The following is a 12,658-nucleotide window of genomic DNA, read 5'->3' on the forward strand; positions in this document are numbered from 1 at the left end:
AAAGGAGGGCCAGGACTGAATCATTAAGAGGAAGAGGTCAGCGTCCCTGGAACGAGGCCCCCGAAACCCACCAAGAAAAGAAGATTAAAAGCCTGACGTGGACAGCAGAGTAAGAAGAAGAAGTGTGTTATCACTAGAAGACACAAGGGTGGGGATATCTTTTAAAAAACAATGGCCGTTTTACACTGAGTCTCCAGGGAATGTGTGAAATCAAAGCTCGATCTCTTCACCATGCTCTGACCCACACAAGCATTGATAACAGTTTCTATATGGAGGTCTCGTCTCTGGTGGCTCTATTGCTGCTAGCCCCCATAGATTTTTTTGTATCGGGGTCGACCGACATGTGTCTGAATTTGAACAACACGCTGCTGCATCTAATCTGTAAGATAAAGGTGGATGGGACTGACAACGTGGGTACAGCGCAAATGGGAACGATTTCCTGCCCGATAGCCACCATGTTCAACCAGGTGGACGTGATGCTTGGTGATCGAATGACAACGCAGAGCAATAATATGTACACCTACCTACCGGGCCAATATAGAGTGCCTGCTGAATTATAGCCATGATGTCCTGGACAAGCATCTCTCGGCGGGTCTCTTATCGCAACAGTGTGGGGCATTTCGACAACACCGCTCTGGACAACGATAACAAGGGGTTCATGAAGAGAGCCGTTCACGCCCGAACCAGTAGAGTATTCAATTTACAAGGCCGTCCACATGCTGATCTTTTCTTCCAGGATAATCTATTGATCAATGGCGTTGACCTCAAAGTGAAACTTTCCTGAAACAGAGATGCTTTCTTTCTTATGAACGGAGACGCTGAACAATACAAGCTAGTCATTATATCGGCTAGTTCATTCGTCATACGTGTAAGCATCTCGCCGACCATTAGACTGTTGCATGCAGAGGCGCTGAAAGTATCCTGTGGCGAGAGTCACCCTTAAAGTGTTCCACATTCCTGCAGTAGCCGGGGCACCAGTCAAGACAGCCTGTTACTGGGCCAGCTTCTAAAAATAATCATCATGGGTATTGTTGAAACAGTATTGATGACCGGCGCGTATGATTGAAATCCTTTTGACTTCAAACACTGTAAAATTAACTATGCAGTGCTGCATAAGATGTTGTCGTGATCCCAGCCAAAGCATATGTACCTAACTTTGGAGTTCTGAACATAATCAGGGAATACATGGGCCTGGTGGCTGTCAAGGGGAGGCAAATGTGTGTTACACCAGTCTCAATCACACGCAATGAATATGCTCTCGGCTATACCCTACTGGCCTTCGATCTGAGACCTGACAACGCATCAGTGGGTCATTTCAACCTCAAGAAGAGTGGAAACATAAGCGTTGAAATAAAGTTTGAAATAAACCTAACTGCCATGCACTCTCTGCTAGTGTGGAGTATTTTTGATAGCGGTCTCGAGATCAACACACAAAGAAACATACTTTTTGATATTTAATGGATACTCAACAGATAAAATGATGTTTGCCTATAAACAGGCAGGCTCAGAAAACATTTCACGGTGTGCATGCCAGCGATACATATCCCAGGTGCCTATCCAGGAATCGGCGGGTTAGCCTGGTGGTGAACACTGATCCGCAGAACCATGGTGGAACACAATGGATAGCTTTGTGGTTGGAGGGGGATGTGTTAACTGTGTTTGATAGTTTGGTGCACTTCCTGTAACACCCTGTATAGGCCGGAGTTTTAATGGACTATGTGAAAAGTATTTACGGTTTACCACTGTGCTGGTTCAAGACTCTAAAGCTGTGACCTGTGGTCAGCACTGTATATTTTTTATCAGTCAAATGTCTGAATGGGGTTTGCTGTCAGCTGTTTTGAAAATGTATTCGAGCAATCACAATCAAAACAATCAAATGGTGGCCGGATTTGTTAACAAGACGTTCCCTAATGTGTATAGATGTGATAAAATGTTCACAGTGTGTCAAAAATGTAAATGCAGGTTGTCTATCCAGTAATACATGTATCAATAAAATCAATAAAATAACTTTAAAAAAAATATTAATCATGCATGGTGCGTTATTGTACACAATATATAATATACCGTAATAAAGAACCATTAGATTTTATGAATTGAAAACAATTATTAATAAAAAAAGACATATTTACTACAGAAAGAAAAAATGTTATACCACAAAATAGCAAAGAATAAATGTATACATTCAACAATGGGGGGTCCCCTGCATTATTCAGATAACCATATAGGTCTGACACGTCTTTGGCGTGGCCTAGACGTTTCAGAGTCACGCATGACAGAGGTGGGTAAAGATTCCTTAAACCAGCTGGTATTCCATTCCTTTTCGGGGCTGGGGGAGCTAGGACTGTTTATAGGGGGACTAAAGGGCTGTGTTGTTGGCGAGGAGTTGCGGAAGCAACCAGTTTTGGCCACTCCAGAACCTGTCATTGGGCGACAATGCCCACAACAGAAGTCGGAATATTTAAATCAGCGACCACTTGCATTTACTCTTTCCAGCCGATGGGGGCATTTATTATAGCAGTGGGGTGGCAATTTGTAACACAGCGTACTAGATTGGTCAAGTTCAAGCCCCTGACAACCCTACCTCTGTACATAAACTCTCCCCTATTGGTCCACGCAGCTGCATCCTTTGCAAGTTTCATCTTATGTAACAATACTTCTGCGCTAGGTTTATAGCGTTCGCTAAGAGTCTTTACCATGTCAGCCACAACCAGATCTGCCTCTGGTGCAGCCTTCATACTGCTAGATTCTTCAGGCGACATGTATAAAGTTCGTTTTTTTTTCTGCATCGCTGTGTCTGGTGCTGTATAAGTATTGATGCAGAATATTCGTAAATAAGGCTGCTTTATCATGTGCCGCTAAAAAATTTCTGCTTAAAACATCCTTCATTGCCGTGACGCATGGTAACAACCTTTCGTATATCCCAATATGGCATGGGTGTTGTCAGGCTTTCTAACTGACGCTTGTCCACCAAATACATTTTATGGGTATGCTCCATCACAGGTCCTCGAGCAAGCTGGTGTTTAGTGGTAGGGCTAGGCCTATGAAAGACCCTATGAATCCGCCAGCCTGCAAGACCGTTTTTCTTTTAGCCCTTAGCGATAATCGTTTATTGACCAGCTTCTTGAAGACCTTCTTTTTCAACAAACTTATTTGATTTTGTGTTAGGGGCACGTGTTCCTTTAAAGTGTTCTGAGCAATTCCCAAAATTGCGGCCACCAGATCGTCAGGTCGCAGCTAGAATGGCCTTACATTGTTGAGGGGTGGAGTATACAAGCATTTTGAGAAGCTTGATGTTTCTCTGTATGTGAGTCGACATGGTGAAAGCACGACTAACTACTGATGCTGTAATGTGATTAATGTTGTTTTTTAGATGTCTTTTTAGGAATATGCACCGTGGGTAACCCCGGTGAGAATATATTGGTGCGCAATCGAAAATCCTCTAGCGTGGTTGTTTTGAAATCAACCAGTAGATATCCGTAGGGCTTACTGGTCACATCTTCAAAAGCCCCCATAAAGAAATGTGTTTCTTTATGATACATCTGGTGGGCTATCACGGTTAGTTGTTGTTAATCCTAGGGTTTTTCAGATAGCACTATGTAACTAGCATTTAGCATTATAGATCTGCTACTCTTGCCCTTTTTGAACAAGTTCTGCACAATGTAACAAATGCTTAGATTGCAGTGGTGGGAGCATTCAGAAAAAGGCTGTTCTAGCTCAGCATTCTGGCCCCTCTGGGTCATCAAATCGTCCACGATGATCATATTCGCCATGCTAGGTGGAAGTAAGCGATCGTCTTTGGGACTGTCAGGCATACCATCTACACACTGAAAGTGTTTAAACTGCTGTTGCAAGGTTGTACTGACAAAAAAACTGTTGCCGCAGCTGGAAGGCCCAGCCAGCACACACACCCAAATGGAGATTATAGCCTGGTATCCATAACAACAAATACTTCAGCGCTAACAAACCATGCACATATATCTACATGCGAGCACCCCGGGTGAGGTTAAATCACAGCGTGTGGTTAGCCTTTGAACCTTATAGGGGTTGTTAAAAACAAACACCGCTGTATCTGGGCATGTATATTCGGCGCTGAAGCGCCACGTGAAAACCTACAAATTAAATGCATGGTCTTCTCTAGCGTACTTAGAAGCAGCAAATAAAAACATGATACAATACACCCCTTAAAACTGAATAAAACCCATGCATTGTATATCACACACAACTATCTTTAGAAGTAATAATGAATCGTCCATCATATAGCGCCCCATCCCATCAACCTTGTAGAAAACAATGGGTTGGTGTTTGTCAGACACCCCCACAACACATGTTCTCGAGGCCCATTGATAAATCAAAAGAACAACTCTGCTCGTCGGGCCCCCAGGCATTCCATGGCCCTTGATGAACCAACAAAAGAACAACTCCACTTGTTGGCCCCCAGATATTCCATGGCCCTTGATGAATCAAAAAAAGAACAACGCCACTTGTTGCCCCCCCCCCAAGCATTCCTTGGGCCCTTTGATGAATAAAAAAAATAACAACTCTGCTTGTCAGGGCCCCCCAGGCATTCCTCAGGCCCTTGGATAATCGAACAACAAAAAAAGAACAACATCACTGGTCGATACCCTCCAGGCATTCCTTGGGCCCTTTAATGAATCAAAAACAAAAAAAATAACAACTGCATACGTTTGGCCCCTAGGCAATCTAGTGGCCCTTATGATCAACAACAAAGATGACCCATCCTCGTAGTGCCATTTCTGGAGATCAGAACCACTATCTGTAGCACCCCATGATTGATATCTTGGTATCAGCAGCTCCTCTGGTGTATAACACCTGGTGATGACAAAGGAAAGGGCGCCATCACCCCTTCGATACCTTGTACTTGCGAGTAACGATGCAGTCCAAACACCCTCCTTAAACTAGCCCAAAAGCCATTCTCTATTCGGTGGGAACCCCAGGCCTTTGTGGCTTGAACCCCCCTGAGAACCAGCAAATGGCACGCTGCACAAATCCTTGCCACGAAGACCCAGCCTCGATGATTATGTCAACCCATTAGACACATCCATGGGTATTCCTAGATTCATTTCCACATGCCTTGCTGTTTGTGAGATTACACAATCTGTGCTACACCCTAGATCCATGACATAAGTATCCGTCGGTTGCACAAGACTACATGCCACACAGGGTGCTGGAACAGCGCAAAGACCATGATGGTTTGTTGGGTCCCCAAACACCATTTTTCAGAAGTGGCCTGCTGCAACATCCAGTTGTTGAAGACATTTCTATTAAAAAAAAGAAAAATATACAATAAAGATAGGTTGTCTTTTAGACAGGGAACATCAGCGCATTACAATATTCACCAACAATGTTACAACTTTAGCAACACACAGCGTGTTGCAATGTCAGTGCCAACGTAATGTAACAACCAAGTACAGGTCCCTAAGAAATTGAAATTTCAATACGTTTATATAAATTAATCTTGGTTACACCACTTCATCAAAGGTGTCACCTTTGGCAAAAAATCAAATCCACCGCAACTTGGGGCATGTCAAGATTGTATAAAACACTGCAAAACATAGCACAATTCTACCTCGCAATTGGTTTTTAAAGTACACGGTGCAGTTTTCACCTGTAAAGATGTGGAGCAACACTCTGCGCTTCCCTTGCAGACAGCAGGGTCGGACTGGAACAAAAAATAGGCCCGGTCACCCAAATAAAAGTGGCTCACCCTTTGCCTCAAAAAAGTGTCCCACCCCTTGCCTCACGACCCTTAACCTCTGATGACATCACCGGAAGTGATGTCATTTGACCCCCACCCCAAAGAGACATCCCGGGAAGCGATGAAACATGACCTTTCACCCCTTGACAAAACAGGAAGTGGCATCAAATAGCATTGTTCCTAAGTACACTAAATGTCTGTGAATCCAAGCAGAAGTCCAAGGCCAAATGATAACATGTTATTGTATAGCACTTACGCTTAAGCTCTTTTTTATAGAACAAATATGCATACAATATCACTCAACCTGTGTTGGTACTCACTTATTGACCTAAGAAGGATGAAAGGCTTTTTTAAAGAAAAAAAATGAAAATTGGGGGGAAAAAAAGTTTTTTTTTTAAAAAATGTTTCTTTCTTCCAAACCGGCCCAGGCATGGCCAGAACCGAGCCCCTACTCCCCAGGGACGATTACGGCCCAGCCATGGGCCGAAAGGCCGAGGGGCTAATCCAACCCTGGAAGACAGAGATTAGCCATATGTTGTTTTACTTTGTGCCACTCTGTATGCAGAATAAACTAAAATGTAGCACCTACTTAGAAGTACAAAATGAATCTGGCACAATCTAAAACATGCACTGGCACAGTCGATCAATACATTAAACATCCCAAACCTATCAAGTAAGATGGAGCACACTGACACTCGCAACGCTTAAAAATCTGTCATGCCAACAGTTTGTACAAAAGAAATCTCTTTTTTAGTGTTTGCACGTCATGTGTGATCTTTGGTGCATAATGCTACCTCTGTGCTGAATATTTTACACACTGCAAATATCCAAATACTTACTTCACACATTGCACGCATTTGAAATATTTAATCAATTTTATCGGTGATGTGAATCTGAGACAAGGCATTGTGCATGTGCAAATATGTCACATCACAAAATGACAAGTAGCCCAAAAGTGGAGTAAGAGTTTCTTTAATGTTTAATTTAATGTTTGGAATGGCAGTAAGGGCTGCGGTTTCCAAGCTTTAATATTGAAGTATCTGAATGATTGTGTAGTGGCGCGATAAGCACTATACACTTACAAAACCCTCTACACACATTTTCAACTTCTTCCAAAGCATAGTGGTCAAAATGTTAAAAACTGTTCTAGAACATAAGTGCCATGCATAGAAATAGAATTTGGTGCTACCAATATCTATGTGCTATCCTAGCCCACGTGCAAAACCACAGAGCATTCTAAGCAAACTATTTCAAACACGTCATTGAAAGCATGTAGCTGTTTAGTTTAAAAATGCACAGCCTGTCTCAGAAATGACCTGCCTCATGGAGCGACTCAAAAAGGACCTGCCTATGGATAAATACAGTGAAACAAGCCTTATTGAGCTTGAATAAAACCCCATAAATTGCACAAACCACAAAACAACACATTAAACTATTGAAACACCTCCCAAAGTCACCTTTTTGCTGTTGTTGTAATAAAACTCTCAATAAATGGCAGGCCCAGATTCCAATCAGCAGTTCTATGTCATTTCATCGACGGTCACTATTTCGATTGATTTTTTAATTTTTGGGTGGATTCCTACCCCAAACCCCCATCCCATATTGTTTTTTAACTATTTCCGACCCCATCCATCTCTTATATATACTTTCCCAACCCCCCTATATATTTCGAGTAGTTTTTTAATTAAAAAGTACTCGTTAAAAAACCTTTAAAATAACAATTGTTGATTAAAGGATATTGTACCCAATCAGTGGGCTTTGCAGGGGTCCACAGCCCCATGATCAAATCCAGCTGAGAACCATGGTACCCTGCAGAGTTGCAATCAAGTATCCCAAGACAATTAGCCTGTGTCTGGAGGGGTGCATCAATCCAGCTCTCTGACACTGACAGTACCGCATTCTGCAGTCAGGGTAAAGGGTAAAAGCATAATGTTATTTCATTATCAACACACATAAATTCCCTGAACTCATGTATGGTTTTTGTAATAAATCTAATTTTATTTTTTATCAACACACAGAGATTTTCTGAACTCATGCATGGGTTTTGTAACACATCTAATTTTAGCTGATTCATATGTCCAGGCTGTTGCCTGGGGGCCAGCAGTCATTTTTCTTATCAGCAGAAGCAGAGCATGGTATTTCCTGCATACTGCTTCCTATGCGTTATAGTAACATCTAAAATTAAGTTCACCCTACAGCTGCTTCCTGTGCCAGCCTTCAATCATAAGTTAAACATATTCTTGCTAACGACCATTAGATTTAGTTGGTAAACATTGTTCATGTGTATTTACATGGACAGTTTGTTTATACAGCTGGTACAAACACCCTGAATTCTGGCGATCTAAATATAAAACCCATCTGTGCTTTCTGTCGATACATCTAGAATACCTCTCTATGAGTCACCACATTCCTAGGATTCCCCAGGCCTTGTTGTAATATAAAACTCCTGCAGTGTTGATTCACAGCTCTTGGGTGGGTCACAGGGGGACACATCTATGCTGCACATGAGCTGGTGTAGACCACTTAGAAACAATAGTTTGACTTTTGTACGGGCTCTGGGAAGCACACTTTACTTATAAAATGAACTGCTTTTTACTCTGTATCAAAGCCAGTTTATATAAGATTGGTGTACATTTTCATATCAAAATTGATATCAACATTTTTTAATATCAACATTTTTGGGGATGGGTATAGAAAAAGTGCAAATGAATATTTTATATACAAAAATGTATGTACATTTCTATATGAAAATATATGATTTTTAATATTAATTTGTATATACAGTTATATATTGAAAAATGTGATTCTTAATATTGTTCATATAAAATTCCATATAAAAAATATGATTTTTAATATTAATATGTATATAAATGTACATATCAAAAAATATTGTTTATAGTTTTCTATAATTTTTATATTAAAAAGATATCAAAATTGTTTGATAGTTTCCACTTCCTATAAAGTTTATATTAAACTGTTTGGGGTTCAATACAATTGCTATCAAAAACTTTAGGAGGCTTATCAATTTGATATAAAATGTATATTTGCTTCTTGTCACCCCGGGGCGGAACCCCTCTATGACATCATCACCGCATCACTCTGCAAAACCCTAGATTCACAGTCCCTGTCTTCAGAGCTCACTTCGCTCTCGGCACTCGATCAAGCAACATCGGCGAGCGCTGCTCCCATCCGCTCCAATATATATATGGATTTTATGTACAATTCGGTGGGGAAATGATGGAAGTCCTGGTGTGTCAGAAAGTTCTCCTGTCTGTTGTATGTGGCCTGTATAAGAATACTACTGTTCAGGTTAGGCTGATTAAAGGCGTGCTGTGACACAACCTTTGGTGACTCAAAGAGGTGTAAAGAAGCAATGTGTCATAGCACCCTTACTGTTTTACATATATATATATATATATATATATATATATATATATATATATATATATATATACATATATATTATATATATATATATATATATATTTATATATATATATATATATATATTTATATATATATATATATATATATATATGACTTACTGGAACAATTGCAGGGTATTAACATCTGTCCTCCAAATATTGCAGGTGGATACGTTCCATGCCTATCATACACTGATGATTTTGTCTTATGTGACCACACATTTGCTGGCGTGAAGAGATCATTGTCAGAATTGCAAAGATATGCCGATGTCCATGGACTAAGAAAAGACTTTGATAAAACCAAAGTAATTTATTTTGCCCATAAACAGGTTGTAATACCTAGGATGGCAGTGGCTGGAAAAAACATTGAGCGTGTGGCCTGTTTTAAATACTTGGGTCTAGAATACACAACCAGTTGTGATTATTCTGCAGTTGTTGTGGGGGAAAAACAGAAAGCTATAGCTCTAATTAATATGATCACAAGGTGAAGCCTCTGGACATAATTTATATGGAATTTTGATGTTATATAAACAGAGTTTTTGCTCATCTATCTGATTTGGACTGGAGGCCCTGAGCATGGAAAACATCTCATGGCTAAAGGTTGTAGAGGGCAAATTCTGGCGATGGGTCTGGGAGTTGAGCCTGAGTGTGTCTATTGAGATTATAAGGCTGGAGCTTGGTATTATTTCATTGGTTGCTATGGTGCTGAAAAGGAGATGTCTATTATATCTGAAATCAATGAAATCAAGGCTATCACCACTCTGTCCCCTATTACAATTATTGCGAAATGAAATTAGCACCAATGCTAAAAGCACATTTACTATCATGGTGAATAAAATCTTTAAGGCTATAGAATGGGAACAAATCTGGGAAGAAGGTTACAACGTACAAAGGAGAAAGTTTGTAAATAAATTAGACAGATGGAACTGGATCTCCAATTGCAATCATTTGGCGCGTTTGAAAAGTTACTCTTTAGTAATGGAGAATTGGAAACCGCTTGACATGTGCTTATGAAATGCTTGATACAGGGTCCTCTCTATGTGAGATTGCTTGGGCCTTTTGTCTCGAAATTTAGATAACATCAAAAGTGATTCATTTTGTCGCTATTGTTTAAACACAGACAATCATTCATTACACATAGTGTTATACCCGGTAGGGGGAGTAGCATAATGGCTACTGGGAAACTTGTTAAATTGAAGCGAAATTAGTTGAAGTATAATATTATATCGGAAGAATTGTAAATCTATGTAAAATATAGGGAACATTTTGAAAAGTGTCATATGTATAAAGTATAAAGTGTCATTAATTTTTTTTATGTGAATTATATTGTATGTTTTTGTCTTTTATATATATGTAAAAGTTTGTTTGAACTATATACATTAAGTAAAGAAAGATTTAAAAAAAAATGATATTCCTTTTACATCAAAACTGATATAAATTAGAAAACAATTTATTGCCAATATACATTATCGATTTTTTATATCCTTTTTTATATCAAATGTATATTAAGTTTATATCAAAGCACATCAAAAGGGGGAGCGACAAGACCGGAAGCAGGGGGCGTGGCCACCTGTCAAAATGTTGATGTAGATAAAAGGGGACTACTTCTACTACTATCCTTGTGTTTTTGCGCCTAGGTATAACCCAATGCCACACTTTTCCTAAATGTGCCCTTTTGAGATTTTGCCCCCAAGTGTTTGCTTCTATGATTTTGCTCCTCGCTTCTTCTACTGTGGTGTTACTCCTATGCTTTCAACATTATGTTATTGTCCTTCTCGCTTAACGTAAAAAGCATGCTTAAAAAACATGTGTTAAACCTTTACACATGCTTGTTATCTTCCACTAGACGTTCTTTTATTTGTATGGTGCAGCAGAGTCAGAGAATGGAATTACCATTTCCACCACCCTCATCTGCTCCACTAACCAATCTGCATGCCTTACTGGCAGTATCTGATATTGATGTTGGCAATAATGAATTAGATTCCTATGGACCCTGCCTGCTTTTTTTTACACCTGCTAAAAGGAGGTGGATTCCATTTTAAATGCTGTGATCATAGGTAAAATGAAAGCAGCATTTATAAAGTTTGCAATGTAAAGTGCATAAAGAGTAAAGGTGATTTTGCCTATTCTGACTCCTTCTTTCTGCTTTTCAGGATATAAATGAAGAAAAATGCACATATGTGACTTTCTTGCACTTACAGGCAACATACCAGGTCTCCTTCATACAATGTACGTGGTTTTGTAAAATGACCTCTGTTGTGATTTGTGACTTTGCTCCTAGTTATTTCCCCATTATGATTTACTCCCATCCCCAATTATGATTCTGTTCTTAAGTGTTACTTGCTGTGATTTTGCTGTTGGGCATAACCCCATGTCAAAGTGCTCCTAGGCCTTCCCCAATACGATTCTGCTCCTAAGTGTTACTCCCGTTTATGTTGCTTCTAGATACAACCCATTGCCACACTGCTCCTAAGTGTTCCCCAGTGGGATTTTGCTCCTATGTACGCACCACTGTGATTTTTCTTCTCGGCACATCTAACGCCACAGCTCCCCATTGTTATTCTATAACCCAATGCCACACTGCGTGTAGGTGTTCCCAAATGTGAGTTTTCACGTTTGCCACATTAATGTTGCCCCTGTGTGTTCCCAACTGTGATTTTGCTACTGGGCGTTCCTCATTGTGAGGCTGGTCCTAAATATTACATGCTTTGATTTTGCTATTACGTACAACCTAATGTCACACTATTCTCAGGTGATCCCCCAATGTGGTTCTACTCTCAATCGTTTCCCACTATTCTGTAAGCTCATTGTTGACAACTGTGCCTATGTGGGGTCATCTGCGATAGATGACACATCCATTTCTGAAGGATAGTGCATGGGAAACTAAACAACTAACCCCCGCCTCTACAGTACTGCTTCTGCACATCCATGCACTCCAGGCAAAAACGAATTCCATAAATCTACACTTACCATAGACGCTTACATGCTCCCACGACTGCACACAGGTCATATATACCTTGGAATACACATAACTTTGGGACAGCAGTGATCGCCAGCAAACAGACATCTCATTTAGGAATGACAACACAGAAGACTAGATTTAAACCCATTCAGTGGTCACCTATAGCCACATGAACGCTCCAAGAAGTCAATGGAGCGAACCAAGAATGGCGGATACAATGAAACACAACCTCATTAGGAATGAGCCACTACTGAAAAGCAACTACAGCAAACATTGTCCAACCAGCTATTTTTCCTCCCACCAAATTAACACTAGTCATCAACACTTCCCATGAAAATTATATTGAGAACACACCACAAGCTGCAACCAGACCAAGAATGCTCCACATCTACTGCTACCTTTCTAATTACTGACATAGCTTCTATGCAAACCAAGCGTAGCTTGGAAACAAGGAGAATGAACCAAGAACAAGTAGTGTGACAGGAAGACAAGAAGGCAAGATCAGATGTGTGAGCACACCATAACCCAGGAGAATAATATCAATATACTACCCAT

At 40.3% G+C, this 12,658-nt stretch overlaps 1 long non-coding RNA gene across 2 annotated transcripts in view; it reads right to left on the bottom strand.

Moving 5' to 3' along the window:
- Positions 1-1,473: 1,473 nt before the first annotated feature.
- The window catches only part of LOC138481301 (uncharacterized), a 369,339-nt gene continuing 358,154 nt past the window's right edge, over positions 1,474-12,658 (bottom strand). For both annotated transcript variants that reach the window (XR_011274215.1, XR_011274214.1), the window contains one exon: positions 1,474-5,279. This is a non-coding gene — a long non-coding RNA (uncharacterized lncRNA). The remainder of the gene's footprint in view (positions 5,280-12,658) is intronic.

This window comes from Ambystoma mexicanum, chromosome 5p (genome assembly GCF_040938575.1).
Source record: "Ambystoma mexicanum isolate Mex_15411 chromosome 5p, UKY_AmexF1_1, whole genome shotgun sequence".
NCBI classification, from domain to species: Eukaryota; Metazoa; Chordata; class Amphibia; order Caudata; family Ambystomatidae; genus Ambystoma; species Ambystoma mexicanum.